We start from the raw sequence: 24,497 nt of genomic DNA, 5'->3' as shown, positions 1-24,497 counted from the left end.
GTGTAACCAGCAACAGTATGTAAGTATTTTGTTAATGTTGTGACGGAATAGCCAAGTGCAATGCTTAAGAATTTTACATATGTGAGCAATATTACCACAAAAGAGGCAAACCGCAACGTGTATAGTTGCACACAGAAAGCATCTAAGTAACAAAGGTTGCAAGATGAAGAACAATACAAGCAAAAGGGACTGCAAATATACAGTCCTCTTGCTGAATGCAGAAGAAGGATGACTGGCAAAAATGGAAGTAAGATATGGAGTATCATCAAGAGCACTTAAGGATCCTGTGAGGGACAGTATCAAAAGCATTAATAAAATCCAGAAAAACTACATCCACCACCTTCCTTTCATCCACTAGGCAGGTGACCTTATCATAGAAGAATATCAAATCAGTTAAACAGGACTTTCCTTTTGGGAACCCATGTTCACTCCGCCTGATGATTGCATTGTTCTTTAAATGTCTTTCAGTAGCACCCAGTATGATCTCCTCGATAATTTTTCCAGGTACTGAGGTTGGACTAACAAGTCTGCAGTTTCCTAGGTCTTCCCTCATGCCCTTCTTGTAAACTGGAATAATGTTACCTAGCTTTCAGTCAGTGGAGACCTCTCCAGACTCCCAAGACCTTTGGTAGACAATTGAGAAGGGTCCTGCCATAACATCCACTAGCTCCTTCAGTACTCTGGGATGAATCCCATCAGGCCTCCTAGACTTGTGAACATTCAGCTGATACAGCTGGTCCCTTACAATTTCAGTGTCCACAAAAGTAAAGTCACTGTTCCCACATTTGTGGTCCTCCGACACAGGGGACCGGGCAGTCCAAGATCTATCAGTATTATTGAAGACTGAGGCAAAAATGTATTGAATGCCTCTGCTTTTTCTTCATCCCTATTAGTCAGGTGACCATCTGTGAGAGACTGGCCAGAGTTAATGCCTCAAACACCCGTCCTGATGGACAGAGACCAGGGCCTGGCTTTTGCGGTTGAGGGAAGGAACGGGACTTGCTTGCAAGGCTGCATAGCAACACCACATGTGAGGGTCTGAAAGAGTTAATGTCGCCAACATTGTGGCAGGGCAAGTTCTGCATAACAACGAACCTGTGTAACAACGATGAACCCCAGGTGAAGACCTGGTCAGCAACAGGGCGTGGAGGGCATGCCATGCAGGAGGATGTGCAATTCCCTGTTCTGACATGCCGAGCGGGGCAGCTCACCCCGTATGGGCAAAGATCAAACGATGGTCATACCTGCAGGGAGGGAGAAGCTACTCCCCAAATGACCCCCAAGCCCACCAACACATTTACCAAAGGTTCGGAAAGCACAAACCGTGCATGACACCTAATTAGCCGATTAAGTTTGAGTGCCCGCCAGAAGGAGGGGCAAGGACATGATAAAAGGACACGAATTGAAGCCCCATGTGCACACGCCCTCTGGAACTGGACCTCTAGACTGGCAGGACCAACACTGGACCCAGGACTGGTGAAATCTTTCTCTTTTTTTCCTCTTTTCTCTCCCTCTCTCTTTGTCTCTTTTTTTTTTTTCCATAACCCCTACACCTCATCCCTTTAGACATGAAACCACCGACCAAGTCTGGGACAAGGAGCAGATCCAGCCACTCCCAGGTTCCTCTCTGAGAAGGAGTCTAGAAAGCAAGGGGGTCTGCTCTGAACCTCCTGACCCGACGGGAGGGCTCATCTTATTCCCTGAACTGATATATATGTGGTTACCGCGGGTTACACAGGTTACTGAGGTAGTTTCACGCCAATTCCTGCTGTGAGAAACCCCACCACCTGCTGTTACACCTCCCAAGTTCAGGCTGCTTCTGCCATAAATAAAACATTCAACTGATTGTTTTGTGTCGCTTCACCTTAATTTAGCCTGAGGGAATTCCAAACTCACCACGACCCCTCCCTGGTCTCTCCAACCTGGGTTGTGACACCATCTTCAATGAGTATCGGTCCAATGTTTTCCTTGGACCTCCTCTTGCTATTGACATACTTAAAAAGACTTGATGTCTGACACAACACTGGCCAGTTTCAAGTCTATTTTAGCTTTGACCTTTTGCATCTTCTTCCTGCATATGCAAACCACATCTCTGCAATCATCCTGTGAAGCCTGACCTTGTTTCCATAGATCATACAATTTCTTTTTCCTCCTGAGTTCCGAGAGTTCCCTGTTCAGCCAAGCTAGTCTTCTGCCCTGCTTGCTTGTTTTAAATAACAGTATCTATACTGTAATAGACTATATACTGTAGTAATCACATTGCACAAGTTAAGAATGTCTTGCATGAAAGTGGAGAATTTTTACTGCAAAATAGCCTGTGATAAAGCTGAGAAATGTGTAAACCATCATAAATATGAAAGCATTCAAACTAAGCTGCACAGCCTAGGGAAGGTCAGCAAAATACAGTCAATTCCTCTGAAGCATTTTTAATAAAGCTTTGCTATATATTTACATATGACAGGAAAAAAATATGCAGTAATCAGATAAGCCCATTTTCCTGTCATTTTTTTCAGCACCATGGTAATATTTTCTGTCTTATCAAGCTAAACAATACTGAAAAATAAATGGTTACATTTATTAGAATCCTAGCAAATCCAAGAAATCCTGTCTGTCAACATCTACTGCATGAATACAAATGTAACCTATTTACCAGTACATCAGAAGGATAATTTTTTATTAAGAAGAAAAAAAAAAAAGTCAGGAAATTCTGAAGATGTGGTACAAAATCCCCTCAATCTTCTCTTTAGTTAGTGAAACTTTCCAGTGCAACATGAAAACACTATCGACATTATTCATCTAAACTGATCTGCCATTCCCACACCACTTTTGGTAGAAATAAAATAATAAATTATGATTGTAGAATTTGTTTAAGTAAGTATTTTCAAGTTTCCCTACTTATTTTAACTTTGTTTTGTTATTGAGAATGAAAGTCCAAAATGTCTCAGAGAAATACTGTACCTTGGATGAAACAAACACAATAACTCATCAGGAAGGTACAGCCTGAAAAATGGCCTGTTCTTCTATCTGCCCATATATCACACAAGTAAAAAGGTAAATAAGAACAACTCTCACTTATTTCATGTCTTGAAAAGCTTGAGTGAAAATGTCCAATATATAATTGCTGTAGTCAATGGATACATGAAAAGGTTATTATGCGAGTGGCACAGGTAGTACTTTACCTATGGTGCAATTCGGTTTTTATTTGAAGATTTTATGTACAGGTTTATTTTTAAACCTTTCTTAACTTTCAGTGTTCACTGCATCGTTCAGGAAACTGACATCTTTGACAAAAGAAGATGTCATTTCAAAGTAACTTACAGATAAAATCTTTTTCATTGTTTGTCTGAATACTAAACCACAGTCTCATTGAATTTAATGAGAGCACTTTTGTGGGAAAGTACTGCCTAGTACATGTATAGCCTGCAAAGCTGGTTATACAATTCATAGTTCTTTACCTTATGTATATTTGGATAATAACCACAATTCACAAAAGGTGAATAACTGTGGAACTTTCCAGAGGATTAGTGCTGAGCATTTTTCATTAAGTGATTCATTTCAGGTATCTTGTCCACCTTGCACTACATCAAGTGCATCAAGTATCATTCAGTATCTCTGTTGGATTACATAAAATGAATTGCCTTGTTTTTCAGATCTGTGAGCTATAAAGTGGTAAGTATTTAGGTAACCAACACTGTCTTCACTTTTATCACACCTGTTTCACGGCAGAGCAGAATGTGGGTGCCAAAGTATGATGAAGAAAAAGTGCTTATGTTATTAATAAAGTTACCTCTCCACAGACTAATGCATCATTGAAACCAAAATAAACTCCGAAGTGTAGCAGCATGCACTTTAGCTGTAACTATCATCCTACACATTCCTGAGGAAAAAAAAGCCATGTTTTTAATGGAGATTTCACACATATAACAAAAGCAATATAAACAAAACAATTTAAAAAATCTGTCAATCTTAAGCTGTTCAAAATCTTAAAAGGAATAAGCTTAGAAGTCATTGTGAAATATATGAATTCTTTTGAATAGCCAACTGTTTAACAAGCTTCTGAGAAATATGTTAATTAAAATAAATTAAGGAAAACCACTCTTTTATTCATTAAGTGACAATCATGTAACTCTGACTGTTAGCTATAAAGGCTTATAACAGATTGCTTGCCATATTGCTGTCCTTCTACTTCAAGAGCAGTTGCATGAAAGGCTGCTACTTCAGATTGTATTGCAGGGTTTGCCCCAAGCTGGGTAGCATTAGAATTCAAGTGTTGTCATACTGGATCAGAGCATCTGGTCCATTGTCCTAACCCTGACAGTAGCAAGTTCATATTACTTCATATCCATAAAGCTTCTGAAGACAACCGCTGAACTGCCATCCAGAGAGAAATATTTCCTTAATTTTCCTTAGTTAGTGGTTGGCCTAGAACCTGCAACTTGGAGGTTTTATTTCCCTTTGTGCATGTCCACACACATGCATGTGTGTGTTGCGTGTGCATGTATGTATGTGCGTAGGTGTTATATGATGGGACAGTTAGTACCTTATTACCCCCATAGATAGATAATGATTTTTTTAATTTTTTAAACAAGATAGCAGGGCAGTATCTGGTGGATAGCTAAAAAAGGAGGAGGGGGAAAGCTGTGATTTTTCTCACACTGTAGTCCTTCTACAAAGAGAACATGAGAAAGTTAAGTTGGTCTTTCAGCTGCTTAGATGAGGCTACCTTAAGAAGGTCATCTATGGAGACCATTGATACATATCCGAGACAGCAGTCAGAACATGCTTATCTCATTCAAATAAATGTTGCTTAGGTACAACCTAAACAATGGAATAATTTGACTTTGTGCTGACAGCCTCAGGCTGTAGAAAAAGATGTTATCCTCTTTGCAAGTATGTGTTCTTCTTTGTCTTGGAATATAATACATACTAGACATCAGTGCCAGCATTGCAAGACACTACCTGCATGCTTACTTCTCCACAGAATGAATTATCTATTGTGTATATATCAGCATCAGAAGTTAGTGTGATAATTAGAACTTGCAATATTTGGGGTTTGGTTTGGGGGGGGGGTTGTTGGGGCGTATGGTTTTACCCACACATTTGATAGAATGTTGTTTTGTTCTCCTTAAGCCAAGCCTTGTGGATCCAAGACCCGATATCTTTGAAAGGCAATAAAAAATATCTTGGTGGAGGTGAGGAATGGGAAGAAAAGAGTACTAGAAGTAAAAACTCAAAGCAGAGATAGAATCTATGGATTTACAATGTGGTTATACTTTACATTCAATATCTTTTACTCAAAACTAAACAAAAGAACTTCTGGTGGAGTCAAGTTTAACTAAACTCTATCATCAGCTCAAGGTACTAGTTAAGTGGGACTGCATCCAAGATACAGTTCCTATCCCTGGGAGTACATAAATTATTTAGGTGACTTCCTACTCTGTCTAAAGCCACTTTAACTTTTATATTTCCAGAAATATCTCTTCTGAGGAAATAAGTCACTATTGCAAACCAAGTTTCAATGAACAGACACCTAAACTTTCTTTACGCTGCTGGAGAAATCTAAAGTTAGCTGTTACAAATCTGTGGCTGACTTCATTAAGGATGTGGTCCACATTTTGTGTGAGAATGCACAGTTCAGAGTATTCATCCATGATAGTTGAGTTCCAGTCTTTTCTCAGGGGATTTCAGTTCTAGACTTGTAGCCACATCCCAAAAGAGTAACTAAATTTATTGGTTATGGGGTTATCTTGGAGAGGGGGAAGAGACGTTATGCTTGAAGCTAATATACAGCTGGGAATATCATTGAATTGTAGCTTAGTGATAAGAATACATAGCTGCAAATGAAAAAAGCAAGCAAACAAACAAAAAAACCCCCCACCACCCAACCTGTAGATCCTACGGTTGGTTTTGTTGATTATTCCTGTCTTTTTAGGTTCACAAAATAGGCCAATGACTAAAAGGCCTTTCATACATTCTCTCTTTATGTGGAATCTTCACCAAACCCTTGTAATTTAGAAGTCTACTGAGAGATGTCTTAATGACCTTGTCTTATTTCTCCTTTCTCCACAAGATTTTTGATATGTAGAACACTCACATTTTCTCCAGAAAATTCTGGAAAGCATGTTGCAGTCAGACCAGGTAGAGAAAGAGATGAAATAAGAGATTCCTGTGCTTTGCTGCCAGATTCCTCAGTGGAGGATTATCCCATGCCCATTCAGTTTAGGATTTCAGTTACCATTGTATTCTAAGAAACCAAAGACCATGAAGTGAAACAATGGAATTTGGTATATGCAAATAAAGCATGTTTAGTTTCAATGCCTGGGAAGCATTGATGCAAATAGCGTACATGTTAGAAAATGTATTCATATAAGCATGCGAATCTCTCTAAAGAGGTGGTTTTACAAGCTGACTCTGTAGCAAAAGAGAACATGAACTATAAAATAAATCAATGATGTTAGGAATATCAGACAGATATTTACATGAAACTTCATGCTATCAGCTATTAAAACAAAGAATATAGTTTGGAAAAAAACTCTTCCCCCAAAAATGAGAGAGATCCATTTCTTATAAAAAAACTTAAAGATGACAGCTGAATATTTTTACATTACCTGAAGTCATTAATCAATTATTTGAAAAATCTACTGTCTTGAGACTTTTGCATACATGTACTGCATGACAGTCTTTGTCAAAACTCTTAAACTACCTAGAAAAGGAGGGGAAGTATGTCAAACAAAAAGTAAACAGTCTATACAAGCAAAAACCAGAAATGCTGTCCAGAGCTTTTGCAGATAGCTACTTTGTACATGTGTTGTGCCATGCTTATTTTAGAAATTTTCACTTTGTTTTATAATTGCATGTCCTCCTAATCTATTAATTGCTGTTATCCATATCCTCCTCCAGCTTTAGAATAAAGAAAATCAAGTTTCTTTAGTTTCCTTTAATTTATATAGACCTGTATTCTTCTGACTTTCCATCTTTGTATCTGTTTAATTTCAGATGACTTTTCACGCACCTACATGATCAGAGTAGTTTATGGAAACAAAATCTCACTATGATTCAGAAATCACTATTTCACTTTCTCTATTGAATATACTTCAGTTGAAACTTTCTAGAGTCACATTTATTTGCAAATCTGACCTCTGTTGGTGATACATTGTGCTATTAATAATGTAGCCTACTTATTCGCTTCATTATTTCCCTCCAGAGATAAGTTGCCATCTTATAGCTGAAACTCATTTTATATTTGACCTTGACATTGTATCCCTGCATGTTGCCCCACTTCAATATCATCAAGGTCAGTTGTTTCTTCCTATGTAATATTCCAGTCCTTCTCTTTGTTAACATTACATCCCAACTTTGTAACAGTGTTTCTTCATATGGACTTGTTTATTTACAACAGTATGAGGGATTTGGGGCCCTCTCCTGTTGAATTCCCTTGCACATTTTAAAAAATCAAAACTATCTCTACTGTAGGTATAAAACCTTATCTCATTATAAGCTAGGATGTTTATTTCTGAAATGCACAGTATCTGACACATGTAATTAAAAATACTAAACATTTCAAAGCAATTCTGATATATGACTAGTCAAAGAGCTCAGAAATCTTGTAAATTAATTTTTCACTCTGATCATCTACATTTATTTGAATATTTTTCATTTTTAATCCCAGCAAGAAGTCTTAAATGTAATATACTTGAGATTCTCTTTGCAACTGTCTTTTCAAATGCAATAGCATCTGGACATGTCTTAACAAACATTTTTTAAGTCCTTGATTAAGCTTTTTCTTGATAAGTTCAAAGACTTGAAGCATACAAAAGGAGAACTGCATGTAAATATTATTCAGTCAGCCATATTTTTTTTACTCCCTGGTGACAGCTATGAAATGAAATTCCTATTACATTTTTCAGCTAAGATCTGGGCTGTATATTGAGGAATCCCAAAAGACTGAAGCAAACACATATTTTACAGTGTATGCATGATAAACATTTTGCCTCCAGGATAGCTGTCATCTGACTACAAAATGTATTAGATTTACATTCTGAATATATAATCGTTATTATAATGTTTCATATCAATAAATTAAAAGATAAGGGTTATGATAGGAAAGCAGCGAAATAACATTTCAAAGTCAGTTTACTTTCATATTTCCCTTACTAAGAAACACTCAGTCATAAATCTTGAGAAAAAACCCTAGAGGCAAATAAATCTGTAGACAGGGTTTTATGGTTTGGTTGGGGTTTTTTTTCATAAAATGTTTACTTGGTAATATGCTTCCCCACCATGTGATAGTTTCCCATATTAGTTGTGGATAAAATGTAAAATTGATGTTTGCATTAGTGTATGCTGTATTGGTATTGCCACAGTTTCCACAAGAGAATGCATGTCTTTGTTAAATTCCTGTCTGGACAACTAAATTTCTGGATTCTGTAGGCAGTTTTATTTCAAGTATTCACTTCCTTTACTTTTGACTCGAGTTTAACTTCCTTTTCTAAAAAGTAATCTTGGCTACCAATATCATTCAGATGTTGCTGAGATTCAGGGATATGCTAGAGATATTTTGACATGCCATCCCATTGGAGACAACCAAAAAGGAAACATAACTCATAGTTGCTGGCTGCTACCCAGTGGCAAATGCCCCTCAATTGTTTCTGTCAATTTAAAATGTTCTGCTCTCAGAAATGCATTCTGGAGAACTTTCCTATTAAAAGTTCTGTTACAGAAAACAGTTCGGTATTACCCAGCCAGTTCTAAAGAGAAACATTTTAAAAGAAAGGTCTTAATTATTCCTTTTATTTTAATAACTAAATACATTAAAGTACACTTGCTGATTTACAGCCAAGTTTGACCAAAATATTTTAAAAACATTTGGTTTGGTAATATTTTTCAATATAAGTATGCAAGTTTTAAGTACGTACTACATTTGTTTTCTGTGCAGCACTGTACATTTAGAAATAAAAGACTTCACAAAATATAGCAAATCTGACTACTTGTGCAATTTATTTATTATAATGGAAGTGAAACATTGAGTGAGATAGGTTCTGACTGCACACCTCCAGAAAGGAAATTCCATGTTTATTATGTTTTTGACAGTGTAAGGGAAATTAAAGAGGTGAAGTACAATAATGACAAAAGTTGGAGACAAAAAGTATGACATTACTGCTTTCCTCCTTCTGTCTCACTGTAGACTCCTTCCGCACTATTCTGTAACGTCGCCTAGCTGTTTCTTACAAGCTGCATTTTGAGCTGCTACCAGTTCAGAGAGCACATTGTCTCCTAGGAGACTGTGGCCTTGACTCAGGCAGTCCTCCAGAGGGTAGATGCCACCACCCAGGTCTTAAACTGCAGGCCTCCCTGGGGCTGGGGCAATGGTGCCGTTATCGGCGGGAGCTGGCCTGTGGTCCGGGCTCTGAGTCACCGGGTGAAGGAGCTATGGGAGGAGGTGAGCAGGCCGTGTAGCAACAGGAGATTGACAGTGTCTTCACAGAGACCCTACAAAAACAAGAGCCTGAAGCGCACAGGGCAAGGAAGTAAGGATAGCAAGAGGCTATACTTGAACAAGTGGAGGATTGAGACTCTGATGATGGGAGTGCTTGGATGCTTGCGAATTCTGGCATCAGGAGTAAGCCTCCACTTTCAGATCTGAACTTACAGCATTAGTGCAGTGCCCTAATCTCCAAAGAGGGGGATCAGGCTCCATTAAGGAAAATTTTGGAGCTAGCTGAGCTGAAAACAGAGGGTCTTCTCCTCCTTCCTACAGGTGGAAGGGAAAGGGCTGGGTGGGACTGGATGCATCCTGTAAATTAACAGCTGTAATTGCAGCTGGTGGTGCAGGTAGTACTTCAGCTTTTACGACCATGGATACCTCTTTGAAGAATAAGGACTGTTAGTGAAAGACAAGATCTATTTGTCGAATTGAGGTAAAGGCAACCTGGCTAACAATATGAGGAAAGTTTCAAACTAAGTATGTCAGAATATATTGATCAGAAGTTGAGGATGACACAGTGGGGGGAGCTTGTTACAGAAAGCCAGCTGAGGCAAGGAACTATGGACAGACATATCTTAAAATAACTTGATGAAGTCTCTGTATGGCATACCTTGCTTCTTATGGGGACTTGAACCTCCCTGCTAGTTGCTGAAACGGTAGTACAGCAGGATGCAAGCAGCATGGGAAGTTTCTGGAGGAATTTAATAATGTAATCAGCAAAATCAGAGAACCCTGAATCTCTTAAGAACAGCAAAGGAGCACAATTTGGCCACTGTCCCCACCACAAAACTCGCCAAGATGATTCAGCAGAAGAAACTAAATTTCTAGAATGCCTTGCAAACTAAGACAATTTATTACCTAAATGGCTATAGGATTTATTGTGGGAGGCAGGGGGAAGAGAGTTCTGGGGTGGAAAAGAGATAATTTGGGGACTGTATAAAGCTTACTATGGGATATTTTAAAGGAACTATTTGAAACCTATTGTGAGATGTATAGGGTAAGGACCAAAGGAGGGGAAAGGAAAGGATGCAGATGGATAGGGGAGGAAGGTGTATGGGAAAATACAGGGAAAGCATTCTGCTTCAAGAAATTATTGTTTTCAGGATACATATATGCACTGATTCTGTTTTACATACAGTATGCTAAATCCTTAAACATAAGAAGTTGTTACCATGGTCCTGAAATTAAAATGCAACTCATAAAATTAGTAGCACAATTAATGTTTTCTGTTCTTCTCTTTAAGAAAGGATGATATTTAAATAGCTTGCTTAGCTACTTCTTAGATAACAGGAAAAAAGCCATGACTTAATAAAGTCATGATTTACCTTATACAGTAGAATAAATATTTTCTAAGTATCAAAATAGTTCTTAAGATACACTTTTAAAAAATCCGTAAATCAGAATGTGCCTTAAATGTTTTTTTGGTCATTGTATGAAGATGGTAAATTTGTGGAATGCTAGAAAGACAGAGATAGACCTAACCTTTAGGTATTACTTTGAAGCATTCCACACTTTTTTAAAAGTATTGATGTATTCTACATACACTTCTCAGTCATCAGAGTTCTTCCTACACAATCTGAATGGGCCCTACTCTAAAAATGAACACAACATGTTTTATTAGAAGGATCATTCTGATCACACAGGAAAATGGCTGAACTTTCTTGGGTTTAGGACTAAAAATCTCTTGGCAGAGACTAAGCTAGGAAAGCTTTACCCAGATAATTAAAAAATTAGAAGTTGCAGTTGGCAGATAATACAAAGGCATGTAGGAAAAACAATTGGTGTGTTAAAATTGTGATCTTTACTAGAATGCCAGCTGTAGAAATACTACTGGAATATTATTTCCTTCTTTATTATTATATTGAATTTCAGTAGCACCAATGAGTCTTAACTGTAAATACCATAAATAACAAGAGAGACTTGTTATGCATCCATGTATTCTTGTATTTTTATGCTTCACGTCTCATCTGGGCTCTCATAGTGTTTCACAGTCACTCTAGCCACGTTAGCTGAGCAGTCAAAAACATCCCTATTAGTAGACCCATGCCTGTGTGGATAGACATAGGGTTTTATGTTCAGTGTATTTCTGGAGACCATCTGCTTTATTGTTAAGGATTACCACATCTCATTTTCCTTAATCCATTATTTATTTATTGCTATGATGTACTTCATTTTACATAGATTTGAGGAACCCAGCTTCATCTCCACATAGCAGACTGCTCCTTTTCTTAAAGCTGTATTTCCTGTTCAGTCAAACTATCCTTTAGCTTGTTGACCTATTTTTTTTTTTAAGCTCTTATTGAATTAGCATGAGACTTTCATTATTGCCATCATTAATGTCAAGATGCAGAGAATATAAATTTTAGACAAAAAAAAAAAAATATTTGGAATGTAGTAGCAAACCCACAGAGGAGAAGTGACTCTTGACTTAGTCCTGCAATCGGTGGGACTCTGTACTCAATACACACTATCAGGGTAATGCACTAAAAGTCAATACCCTTGAACAAAAAAAAAAGAAAACCCACTCAGCAACTTTAATTTTAAAATGACTATGTACATAAAATTGAGGAATACAGTTAAAAGGAATATCTGAAAGATTAACATTAGCTTAAAGACAAAATGAAGGTAGTATAAAGATGAAATATTAGAAATTCGGAGTAGGTATATGCTACCTATCAAAAGCCATTCAAAAGCCAATATGCTTCAACAGGAGAGAAAAGAGGTATTTTAAGCAAGAAGTGGAAGTGTTATCCAAATGAGAAAAATAGACAGGGGCATAAGCTCTAGTGTGGGAAAATAAGGGAAGACTGGCAAGGCAGATTGTAAACACGCTCAAGTGACCTGCAGCTGAGCTGTCGAAAAATACATATATCATAATAATTGTTGTTCAGCCTTCTGTGTTTGACAAGTAGAACACCTGTTCTAGTAGAACATAGGCCTGTGATAGACTTAGAGGCAGCCTATCAAACATGCTTGAGATTCCTGTCCTGCTGTGGGAAAGATCAAAGCACAGTGGTAAAGTATGCCTGCATGAATCCTTGAAATACAGGCAAACCCAGCAGCTTCAGTGATCTTCTAGCAAGGACTGAGCTCTGTGGTGCCTGCATCCCCGCTTACGTGCCTCTGCCCAGGTGCTGCTTCAGGGATCCCCCGGCTGGCGAGGTAATGAAAATAAATTTACTCTTTGCATTTCATCTGTGGTTTTATGGTTGTTCCTGCGTCCTGCCTGTGTTGGCTCACACATCTAACAAGTTAAATATAAAATCATAGTAAGACAGTCCAAGAAATATTTTGAGAAAAAATCTGCCAAAAGCATAAGAACAAACACTAAAAACATCTTAAGTGCTTCAGAAGCAAGAAATCTGTCAATGGGTAGGTGCAGCCAATAGACGAGATGTAAGGAACATCCTAGGAAGGTAAGTAAGTCCAAATCAAAAATCTTACATTATTTTTTCACAACACTGTCCACTATGGCATATTCCCACACTGATGGCATTCTTTATATGGATGAATCAGATGGATAGTTCCAAATCAAATGTAGGTAGCAGAGGTTTTAGAACAAATTGATAGAATGAACACCTTGGCCAAATGACATTTACCCAAGTAAACAGATCTCAAAAGGAACTCAAATATAAATGTCAGCATGTTATCTGTTTAAAACAGCGTTGGTAGAATGCAAAAATTATTCCATTTAATGGCACATTTGTGAAAAAGGACTTCAGCAGTGAAGGGGAAAGTACAGCATCAACCTGCATATTTGATAAATGATGGAATTAGTAGACATATTAGTTTATGCAACATATAGGCGGGAAAGGACTACAAATCTTTTGTGTCAGAGATTTCTACCTCACAAATCTACAGGAATTTTTAAAGAAATCAAGAGCACATCGATCTATGTCACCTAGTTGTAATGCAAATTTCCAAAATCTGACAATGGCCTTCATCTCTAAAGGCTTTTAAAGAAAAAATAAGGTAAACAGAAGGTCCTGTAAAAGGTTAATAACTCAGTACATAATAGAAAATAGAGGTTATGAGCAAAAGTGAAGTTTTCACTCTGGAGGGAATTTACCATTGTAGCTATATGTCTGTAAACTGTGCTGCTCAATATATTTGTAAATGTTTGAGAAAACAATGAATAATAAGACTACTAAGTTTGTTGGTAATGTTTAATTATTCAAGATATATGATCACAGAGATCTTTAAACAAAATTCCCACTACATTGACACAGTGCACAATGAAAATGAAATTCCTTGTCAATAAATGCAAAGAAGCTAATGGAAGAAAATGTCTTAACTACACATATAAAATATTGGCTGCCAGATGAGTTACTACCACTTTAGAAAAGAGGCAAATTAATTTCTCAGGTGTCTAAATTAACATAAATAATGGAGGATGTGAAGGCCTTTCTTCACACTTGACGTAATTAAATTGTGAAATTTGCCATAGTCTGTATAGAGGCCAAAAATATAATGGAATTAAAACAGGACCAGAAGTAAGTCACAGAGGACAGATTTATTAGTGGCCATCAAGAACAATAAGTCTAAATGTAATCTATATCTGAAAAAGTCCTTAGGACACTTATTTCCAAATGTAATGACAGTAGAAAGGCTATTCTTCACTTACTGTTATATTGGTTTTCCTAAGTATATGCTAATAACCTTTGGATGTTATCCGTTTTGCACTACAGGAGTAGTAACACCTTTTCAGTTTTCACTGTCTGTATGAACTTTCACAAAACAAGCTTGACTGATATTTCAGTATTTTTTATTAATATGCATAAAAGCATTTTGCCCTTTCTGAGCTTGTCTAAGAATTATTCAATATCTAAAAATGATTTGCAGAGGATTAGCATTTAAAGCTATCTTAAAAAAAAATCTAGAATTGTAATTCAGCATATTTTAAGTAATTATTTGAAGTTTAAAGCTATTTTGTTGTTATTTTTCATTATCTTTTCATTAGACAATAACAGAAAGTTAATTTTTAATCTTGGTCTCAGACTACACACTATCCCAGTGTATATGTGTTTGTTAGTCCAAATTTGCACAAATTATCTTCATGTATATATGATGGGAAATAATTTATTTCAACAAATATTTATGATACCCCCCTTTAAATGGTAAATATATCCTAAAGTGTCCACACACTGAAACACTAGAAGTTGCTTCTGCTCATGCTGTTCAGAATCCTCAATTAATAAATAGTTTACCTCTTCAAGTCAACAAAAAGCAAAAGTTGTAGCCTGTACCTAGAAATAAAGCAAAACTGATTTGCATAATGCCCACTTTTAATGCAAACTGGATTACAAGGTGAAGATTTCTAAGACAGTTATTCTGAACCACTCAATCACCTGGGAACATCCAAAGATATTGAGCTCAACTCATCATTCCATGTGAAATTCTGACTCTAAATTCTGGTTTATATATCTCTTTTCTTTAGATGAAAAAGAAATTATACCTTTTATAATGTTCATCATTAACTGCCTGAATTCTGTACTGGAACTTCAGAATTTATTTCTGTAGATTTTTAATTTATTTTGCCAGTAGGAACAAAAGCATCCAGAAGGGTCCAAATCAATGCATTTATAAATCTCACAATGATTCCAGTTTATGGCATTTCATCCTTTAATGCACATAATCACACAAACTCTTACTGCCTCCACAGGTCAACATTAATTTATTTATTCTCCAAAGTACTTAGAGATTGTTCTGTAAGAAAATCACACATAAATATCACTTACTGTAAAAAATACATGAATTGTCATTCCAGATCATGTAACTGAGTATCCAGCCTTTTTTGCCAGATAGGTTTAGGTATTTTTAAAGAAGGATTTGCATGAAAATGTTCATGTGTGAAAGCTGGTTTACAGAAAGGCAGCAAATTTTTTTTTTTTCCCCCCAGGTACAGATTAACATTCTTTCAAGACATGGTATATTATCGACCTTTATTTTAGGCTTAGTACATTTTTGGTTATGGTTATATTAAACCTTTAGGAATTATGATGACTCTGGAAATTCAAGTAACATAGCAATGGCTATATAAATATACTGCATCATTTCACTACAGACTCTCCTACTAGGCTCAGGGAGACCTGAAGATGCCCCTTGCCAGTGAGCACTGAGGCAAGGAAGACACTCTATTCCTTAATATTTTCCATGTCCTTGGTCAGTAGGTCCCTTGCCCCATTGAACAGGTGGTCCACACTTTTCTTAACCTTCCTTTAGCTGCTGTTGCACTTACAGTAGCTCTTCTTGCACCTCACAACCCTTTCTAGTTTTGGCTCCAGCTTTTGGGTAACATCTCTCTATTCCACCTGGGTAGCCTATTTCTATTTCTAATTTCTGTTTACTGTTTTTTTTGTTTGGTTGGTTTTGTGGTTGAGCTCAGTGGGGACTTCCCTGTTCATCCATGCTGGCTGGTTGCTGAATTTGCTCAACTTTCTGCACATTGGAATGGATCGTTCTTGTGCTGTGAAGAGGTTGTCTTTGATAAGCAAATGGCTCCTGGGCCCCTTTGCTCTCTAATGCAGTTTCCCAATGGATCTTGCCAAACAAGCTGAAATTCCCAGAGCAAGCTGAAATCTACTCTACTGAAGTCCAGGCCTGTGGTTCTACTATTGATCTTTCTCACTTCTTCCAGGATTTTAAACTCCCTAATGTCATGCTGCTGCCAAGGCTGCCTTCAGCCTTCATATCTTTAGTGGGATCTTCTTTCTTTGTGAGTAACAGATCCAAGAGAGTATCACACCTATTTGACCGATCAATCAACTGCATAAAGGTAGCAAAATATTATAGTAACATAAACTTGCCTGGTGACATTAACTTAGCAGAACCCTGACTGTACATCTGATAAGGGTCTCACCCAACGTACTCTCATAGAACTTATTTTCTTAATGTGGTTTGTTCACAAGGTTATATTGATGACAATTCTGCTTTTAAATCTGTGTGGAAAGATCTACGTATACATAAAATAGGTTTTTAACATTATTACCTTTTAAATCAGATGGAAGTGCATTTTTGGAGAGGAAGTATGGGTTGACTGACAGTGAATCTAAGAAAGCTAACTGATTCAGTTCACTTTAATGTTATATTGACTTCAAAAGCCACTTTTGAGGTGAAATGGTATATTTAGTTATCACTCATCAATGGTTTACAGGAAAAATGTATAGTAAACTAGTCCAGATCAAATAAATCTCCTTTACAGTACTAGCTTTTAATTTTTTCCTTCCTGTTTTACTCCTTTCAATTATTTAAAAAGCTATTCTATTTACTAGCCTCTCCAAGGGAATTTAAAATCCTTCATGAAATTCTTCCTCAATATTAAAATTCTTATCAACTTGAACTAGCCTCCTACTAGTTTGTCATGCAGTCTCATAAGGGTTATCTAATTTAATCATCTTTCAGAATTTTAGAATTATTTATACCAGTAGAGCCATTACTTTGCAGAAACAATTACTAAAATTATTCTTCATAGTAAATATATGTTCATCTTTCATATAATTTACTGGCTAGGAGTATCAATGTGAAAGGTCTGTTTTTCAGGACTTGTCTTGGAAGTATATCCAGTTAACCTACTATTGTGCTCTGCAATTTATTAATTTATTTATTTTGAGACTTTGTTTGGGGTTTTAGTATTTAATTCACTCACATTGTACTTTACCTTATTCTTCTGCGGAAGATTCAGTCTTCTCATGATTGATAAGTCCCAGAACAAATTATGCACACTCATCTAGATTGTTCATTGCTGCTTAAATGGAAAGGGACAGCCCTAGGAAAAGCAAGGCTTGATTACTTGAAAACTTTAAAATATTAAAGCTAATACAAAGCCAATTCCTACTGATGACAATGCTCATTTTCTTCTAAGTTACTTTATTTGATACACATTTTTCAAGGGAAAAAACACTTGAAGATACTACTTCTGTAACTTTGTTTCATGCTTAGCCTAGACTGAAATTATGCTGTCTGTACAAAAGAGGTATCTTTAACACCGTAATTCTGTAAATGTGTTAATAAATACATGTTTCCAAAACAAAGGAATACAAATACTAATGACCTTCAAATATTTCTAAAAGAGCATCAGTGACGTATAAAATTAATAGACTTGCAGTCTGACTCCTGTTTACATTTACATGCGTAGTGAAGAATATATGAGATCTTACAGCAAAAGTCGAATTCAGAATCCCTTCTGTAAAAGATAAAGAAGACTGGAATTTTCCTCTTACAAAAAAATTTCTTATGTTCCTAGAATATTCATGTCAGATTGCATTTGAACACATATCCTGCAAGTGCAAAACAGGCTTGATATATTTGCATCCTCTATTCTGAAAGAGAAACCCAAATACACATGTAATTACTAAATCATTTTTAATGAAATGTTGATTATCATGAATAATGCAAACTACTGAAGATGACCAATGTCCTTGACAGACATGCAATTGTGGTGTATTCAAGTGAGTGTATATTTAATAAAGTAATTCTGAATCTTTTCACTAATATCCTGATGTTGAAGAGAATTTTTTTAAATGGAAAAAAAAAAAGTACAGAGACATATACACAAAAACTAATCATGTGTGTAATTATTTTGTAGGAACATGATGAGAAGCAAAGGCAAACTTTGATTAAAAAGTTAATCTATTTACTTTCCAGGGGCTATCATCTCTCTTTTAAAGCAAAAAGAGAACCCACATATTTTAAAATCTAGGATTTATCAATGTGACTGGACATTACATGCTTCTGCAATACTCTGGGCTAGCCTTCTGCTTGATAAGCACAGAAGGAGGAGAAACAGCTCCTGTTGTGTAAGAAAGACAGCCAGTCATGAGGTTTGAATATTAAGAGTTTAATAGCAGAAAGGCTAAGAGTGATCAGTTGGGGAGTAGAGTTGGACCAAATGTGTGCATTGCTCTTGACTTGAATATCCTGCAAAAGCTGCTGATGAAACCAAGATCTGTTTCAGGATTCTTTTGTTTGCACAGAGCAAGTATCATGTAATTGCAACTCAGTCTCATATAATTGCCAACATCTGATTGTTATTAACAGGGAAAATTAAACACACACTGTTATTTCCACTGTAACAGATGGATTATTTTCATCCCACCTCATAATCTCTCTCCCCCTTTTTTTCACGCTCTCATAGAATTTAGGAAATGGTAACAAAAAGTTTTATAGAAATGGAGACACCAGCTTTTCCAGTGATTTTTCTTTGTTTTAATTTGCTTACAAGATCTTATAAACCATACATTATCAATTTTTATTAAAGTCGTCTTTAGTATTTCTTATTTTGGGGGTAAATAACTCTTCTATTTTTAGGAAGTTGAAGAAGGAACTGTTGGGTAGAGTAGATTGGTTAGAAGCTGGTGTCTTTTTTGTATTAAACTGTGTCATTTTGCATGACCTCTGGTTCTAATCCCAAATGTCCATTTATGTACACCATTCCTTTATCAGAATGCTTTCTTAAGGGGAAGACCGCAAGATGTGACATGCTGAAAAAAAAAATTTAGAAAAACTAACTGTGGAAAATTATCTGGGGAAGCTTTAATAGCAAGATGACAGTGAATATACTTGCATAAAGCACAGATGGTTGGAACTTACTCTGATGTCTTCATTGCCCACTCATTCACTTTGCTTAATTGCAAATCAGAAGATAGAGCCCTAAGTTACATTTTGAAGAAAAGAATAGTGATTGCAGTAACAGTGTGACAGTTTTTATCTTTATGTTAACCATCTGCATGTTCTGTATTCCATTATTCCATTATGCTTTTTAACAGAAAAAAAATCTCAAAACATGCACCAAATTCCCGGCTGAAAGATGTATATATATACACATATAGAATATATATACACATATAGAATACATATACATTTCTCTATATATTCACACTATATGTCTGCATGTATACACATACCCACTCACACACATAGGAAGGAGGGCTTTTTAAGAAGCCCTTGTCATTTAAATTGTCACAAAATTTAACGCATTTAGGCTTCAGCCACAAAGAATATGGTCCTTAAAAAATGAAACTCATGTCTTCTACTCCTTCTGGAGTCTGTCAATGCTAATGCGAGCTAGGTGAATTACTGCAAATAACTCAAAAACACAAAAAGTGAAGAGAAGCTATGTGGCCCTTAGAAACTTCTTTCATTCATGGAAGAATCTGACTCTGTATTATCTTGAAGTTTTCATAAACATACAAAAAAGTCATTCTTTTAACGTATGCTCTTGAAAAGGATTTAACAAAGGGGCAACAAATATTTTAGATCATTACACATGCTCGTTTAGAAAGATTATTTACCCCGGACCATGTCAGGTATCAGATCACTCTCCTTTTGGAGAAGACATTTTCTTATCCACTTTGTTAAATTAAAAGAAGACAGTAGAAACTTTTTGGCTCCAAACTGCCATTAGTCACAAAGGATCTGAATGTTGAATGCTAGAGAAATCCAATTACTCTGTGTTTCTCAGAAGTATTGATCAATTTACTTCCTGGCTCTTTTTCTAATATCTGCTTTTCTTCACAAGGTATAGGTGGATGCATAACATATTATAACCTTTTTGTCAAGTATGTTGTTCATTTTCTGGAAGGTCCCCTCTACGTTATTCATTATTTATGTCAAGTCATCAAACACACAGAGAACACACACATATATAGATGCATATATACCTGTGTGCATGTTTATTCATCCTTAATCAATGTAACTATACATATAATAAAATCTTTTGAAGAAAACCTTATAAAATGGCTAATATAGACAGGCTTCTTTCAGATTTGGGGATAGAATGAGTATCTGAACATCAAAGAATTTTCTAAATGTATAGTTGATATTCATCTCCGTTGGGGTATCTTCAGTGTAAACTTCTATTTAAGCTACACCTTTGTTGTCAACAAAGAGATAGAAATACTTTCAAAACAGGAGAAATCTAGTCTTTATACTGACATTGAGTTGAGAAGACTCACTCTCTGAAAGTACCTTACAAAAGAACTAGGGGTCACCGGGTGACTAGCTTGGATGAAGATGCTTGCCCTGTAGATACCTGTAGCGTGCCCCATGAATTCCATCCCATTTCTCCTGAGTACATGAATAGTATTTACAAAGGTCATTTAACTAATGAGATTTCCTACCTTATTCATAATAATTGTGTGCAGAAAAGCTTCTCTGAGTGGTGTATCTTAATGTAAGATTACATTGTCATAAGTCATTGAAGTATTACAGGGAATTGCAAATCACGAATTATTTTTCAGATGGCCTGTAGATTCAACAGAAAAATACTGGCAATGAATTGTTACTCATTCAGCTGATACACATTAAGAAAAAGAATAGCATGGATAACAGCACCTTCACAATGTAAAGGTTTTCTCTTTCTCTGGTTGCCTTAATTTCTTCCCTTTTTTTTTTTTTTACTGGTTGCTTAGCTATTTAAGTAAGATTCCCTTCATCAGATCAGAAAATAGAAGATGGCTGGCACAAAGTTGCTCAAGTTTGGTGTATAAGGTGACAGCAGTATTAAGGAAGAAGTGATTTCTTGAGTGACTCAATTATAATCCCATAATGAAGCAAAATTACTCTTAGTTAAAGACCCCTCTTGAGGAAATACAGCAGTATAATCTCAAGAAAAGTTAGATCCACTGTCCAACTAAATGAGTTACAACGTTACGTGTACATAAAGTCTTAATTTTCCGCAGTGGCCTGGATTCATTCTGCCCTCATTTCAGCAACTTAATTGAGGGTGAAAAGTGAATTTCTTAGTTAATCTCACTTTCTGAGTTTAACAGTCTTTGAATGCGAAAACTAGATTCTTCCCAGATGAAACTATACAGGAAAATGCAGTTCAGGAGAGCACCTAGTGTATTACAACTCCTATGCAGAATTTAGTCCATAGGAGCAGTCTAGAATTAGCGTACATTACAATGCCTAAAATTAATATAGCATGGGCTTTTGGTCCTCACACCAGCTATTTCACTCCGTAGGTCCACTCAAGTTGTGCTGTACTACTTGCTAATGTAGACATTATTAACTTTCGACTGGAGTCAGCTGGGAAGGGTGGCTACCTTCAGATTTTTTTTCCACCTCCATAAGATCTGTTACTCTTCAAAATACTGCACACTCTGCACTCATTGTGGGCAGCTAGGCTAAGGTTATGTGTCATTTATAAGCAAGTGCTTGAAGTGAAACATCCTGAAGCTGTGTCAGTGTCCCCACTTAGACCTACTGCTTCCTGCAAAACCTTTATCTTAAAATGAAATGATCTACTCATTTCCTTTGAACTCAAAGTTCCACAAGCACATTCTGCAAAGTTGCTGCAAACCATCCAGGCTTAATGATATTAAGAAACTTGTAATTGGATGCAGGGAAATGTGCTATTCTAGCAAGTGGGAAACATATATAAGCTAACCATCACAATTATGATCTACAGCGTAATCTGATTTTTGTATTTCTTGGAGAATAAATAGTTCCATATAGCAAGACTAGCAGTATTTTTGTTTGGCAATGTGGCAGTACACTCCCCCCAGCAGGAAATAAAACTTATCTGGGAAGAGAGAAGAGAAAAAAAACCCCAAATGCTAGAGGCCGCAGGTTGAAATTTGAACAGACCAGTAGAGACGTGCCAGGTACACTGAGGTGACCTTCTTGGCCAATAGGGATTAAATGACCACAGGTCAGATTCAACAAGGGTATAAACGGGGTCCTGCTGGAGGACATTTTTGGAATCAGTCCTCCTCGGAGCAGCGGGTCTGCAGTCGGGGACTCCCCCTTGGGTCAGGTCACCGCCCGAGGTAACTCCTCAAGGGAGAGAGCCCTCAGCTTTTAGGTGAGTGATATGTGCATTTTGAGTCATCACTTTTAAATCTTAAGGATTCTTAAGTCGGCTGTGTAGTACTAGTTCCCCTTACATCATTGAGCCTGTAGTTCACTAATGTTATCAGAGTTCTAACTAACTTTTTTACTGAGGAATAAATCTGACTTTTAACACCTGTTGGATTTGATTGTGTGTGCCTCTGTAACAGACAAATTTATTGAAAGCTGAAGGAAAATCCTTGGCAAGAAATTGAATTAATCTGCAATTAAGATGCTGCATGGGTATCAGAGGAAAATATGTCAAAATATCAGTGATTTTAAATAAAAAAAAAGAATGAAAATTTAAAGACCCTCTCCATGAGATTAACCTTTAACATAAATTAATAGAAATTATCAGAACTGAGCAATAAATGAGCCTGCTTTGTTTATTCAGTCTTTTCGTTTCCTATGTTAATATGCAATGCCGAAGGTACAAGTCATGAGAAGTGTAATATAAGTCACAAGAAGTTTACAGATACAGGGTGGGTTGGGTTTTTTTATCTCAAAGGAGCTTTTTTTTTTTTTACAGGCTCCAGGTGAAGTAGTTAGAACAGAAAACCTGGGGTAGGTAACCATGAAGATCTCATACAGATAGTATACAGTTCATATATTAAAATAATAAATTCCTACCCAAAAGCATATATATATTTTTCTTTTATAATTTATGATTCTATGCATGAATATCACCTGAACATCATTTTTTGTCAATCATAAGAATTTCTTATTGCAAGTGGACTTCCAAATATATCTTCAACCGGGAATGCCTCTGAAAGTACAACTTTCATAGTCTCTCCAGCTGATACAATCTTTACTACTTTCCTGACAGTTCATTTTTATCTATAATTCATTAATTCCTGAAGGTCAAAAGTCCTTCAACTAGTATGAAAAAACTCAACAGTTTAAAATCCCACAGCAGAAAAAAGTAAAAACATATTTAAAGATCTTTAACTTTCCACTCCTTCTGCCTTTTGGAAGGTTGATCAGTCCCTATATGACAGTAATATTAATGTTGATTTCTTGAAGAGTAGATGTCCTCAATTATGCAGTATAAATTGAAGGTAAAAACAAAACTCTATTAGTATGCATCCTTACACTTCTTTGCCCCTCCACAGTTTCCTCATAACAATACACTTTCTCTTCTACTTATTGCAAAGAACTATTCCCTTAACTCCTCCAGAGACTTTGTAATAGTAATACATTAAGCTCAAACCACCTGGATTTGGGTATTTGAATAGCTGAAGGGAATTTTTATTTCCCTTTGGTTCTTTTGTCTTAAACAAAAGAGGAATATTAAATTAAATATTTGAATGTCACAAGTATTGAAAAATTATTCAAAAACATCACCTGTAGAAAAGAAAAAATTACCATCTGCATGCAACTGAAAAACTTGTTTCTATGTCATAATGTATTTGGGTTTATTTTAATTTAGGTAATTGTAGTTAAAGAATATTATTCATTGTAATTAATGAATACTGCTAAGTTTCTGGACACATCCATACAGTGATCTCATTCCTGTCTTTTGTTCAGTGATGAACCTATGTAAAATGTGAAAACAACCTGACATGGGAGAATTTGAGTGCTGCAGCCATAAAAACACAACCACAGCACTCAGTGTCACATAGTCTCAAACTTATTAACTAAGCAGTGTGAGTATAGCAGCTGATTAGTAATTTCTATGCTACAATGTGCACACACTTCACACTTGTGAAAATGAAGGCTCCAGCCTCTCTGGTCCATTTTAGACCTCTACCATGGATCCAGGGTATCCAGAGATACACAGACATAATTAGCATTTGTTACACAGATCATAAGCACAGCCCCCAAATGAGTGATACACATATAAAGTTGTTAACAGTTACATGATAAATTGGGTCATCTGTGCTTCTTTCTTTCTTTCCCATACGTACCAGAGTAACCTAAACAGGCAGACCCTGTATGGATAGGCATACTCTGGGTCGCATTTACCTGAGCAGTGATCTCAGGGGTAGGCCTTATCCCATTGCAATAGCAAAGTTATGACTGACCTAGGTCAAAATTCAGTACATAAGGTTTGCATGAGAAACTAGCAATGATGAAAATCTAGAAAAAGACATCGAATAACTGGACTGAGTCTAGTGAAAGGCCACAGAGAGGATTAAGGGACTGGAGCATCTTTCATGTGAGAAGAGGCGGAGAGGGCCGA

This window comes from Harpia harpyja, chromosome 4, assembly GCF_026419915.1.
Source record: "Harpia harpyja isolate bHarHar1 chromosome 4, bHarHar1 primary haplotype, whole genome shotgun sequence".
NCBI classification, from domain to species: domain Eukaryota; kingdom Metazoa; phylum Chordata; class Aves; order Accipitriformes; family Accipitridae; genus Harpia; species Harpia harpyja.
The sequence above is the reverse complement of the archived record's forward strand: the minus strand, read 5'-3'. Positions refer to the sequence as shown.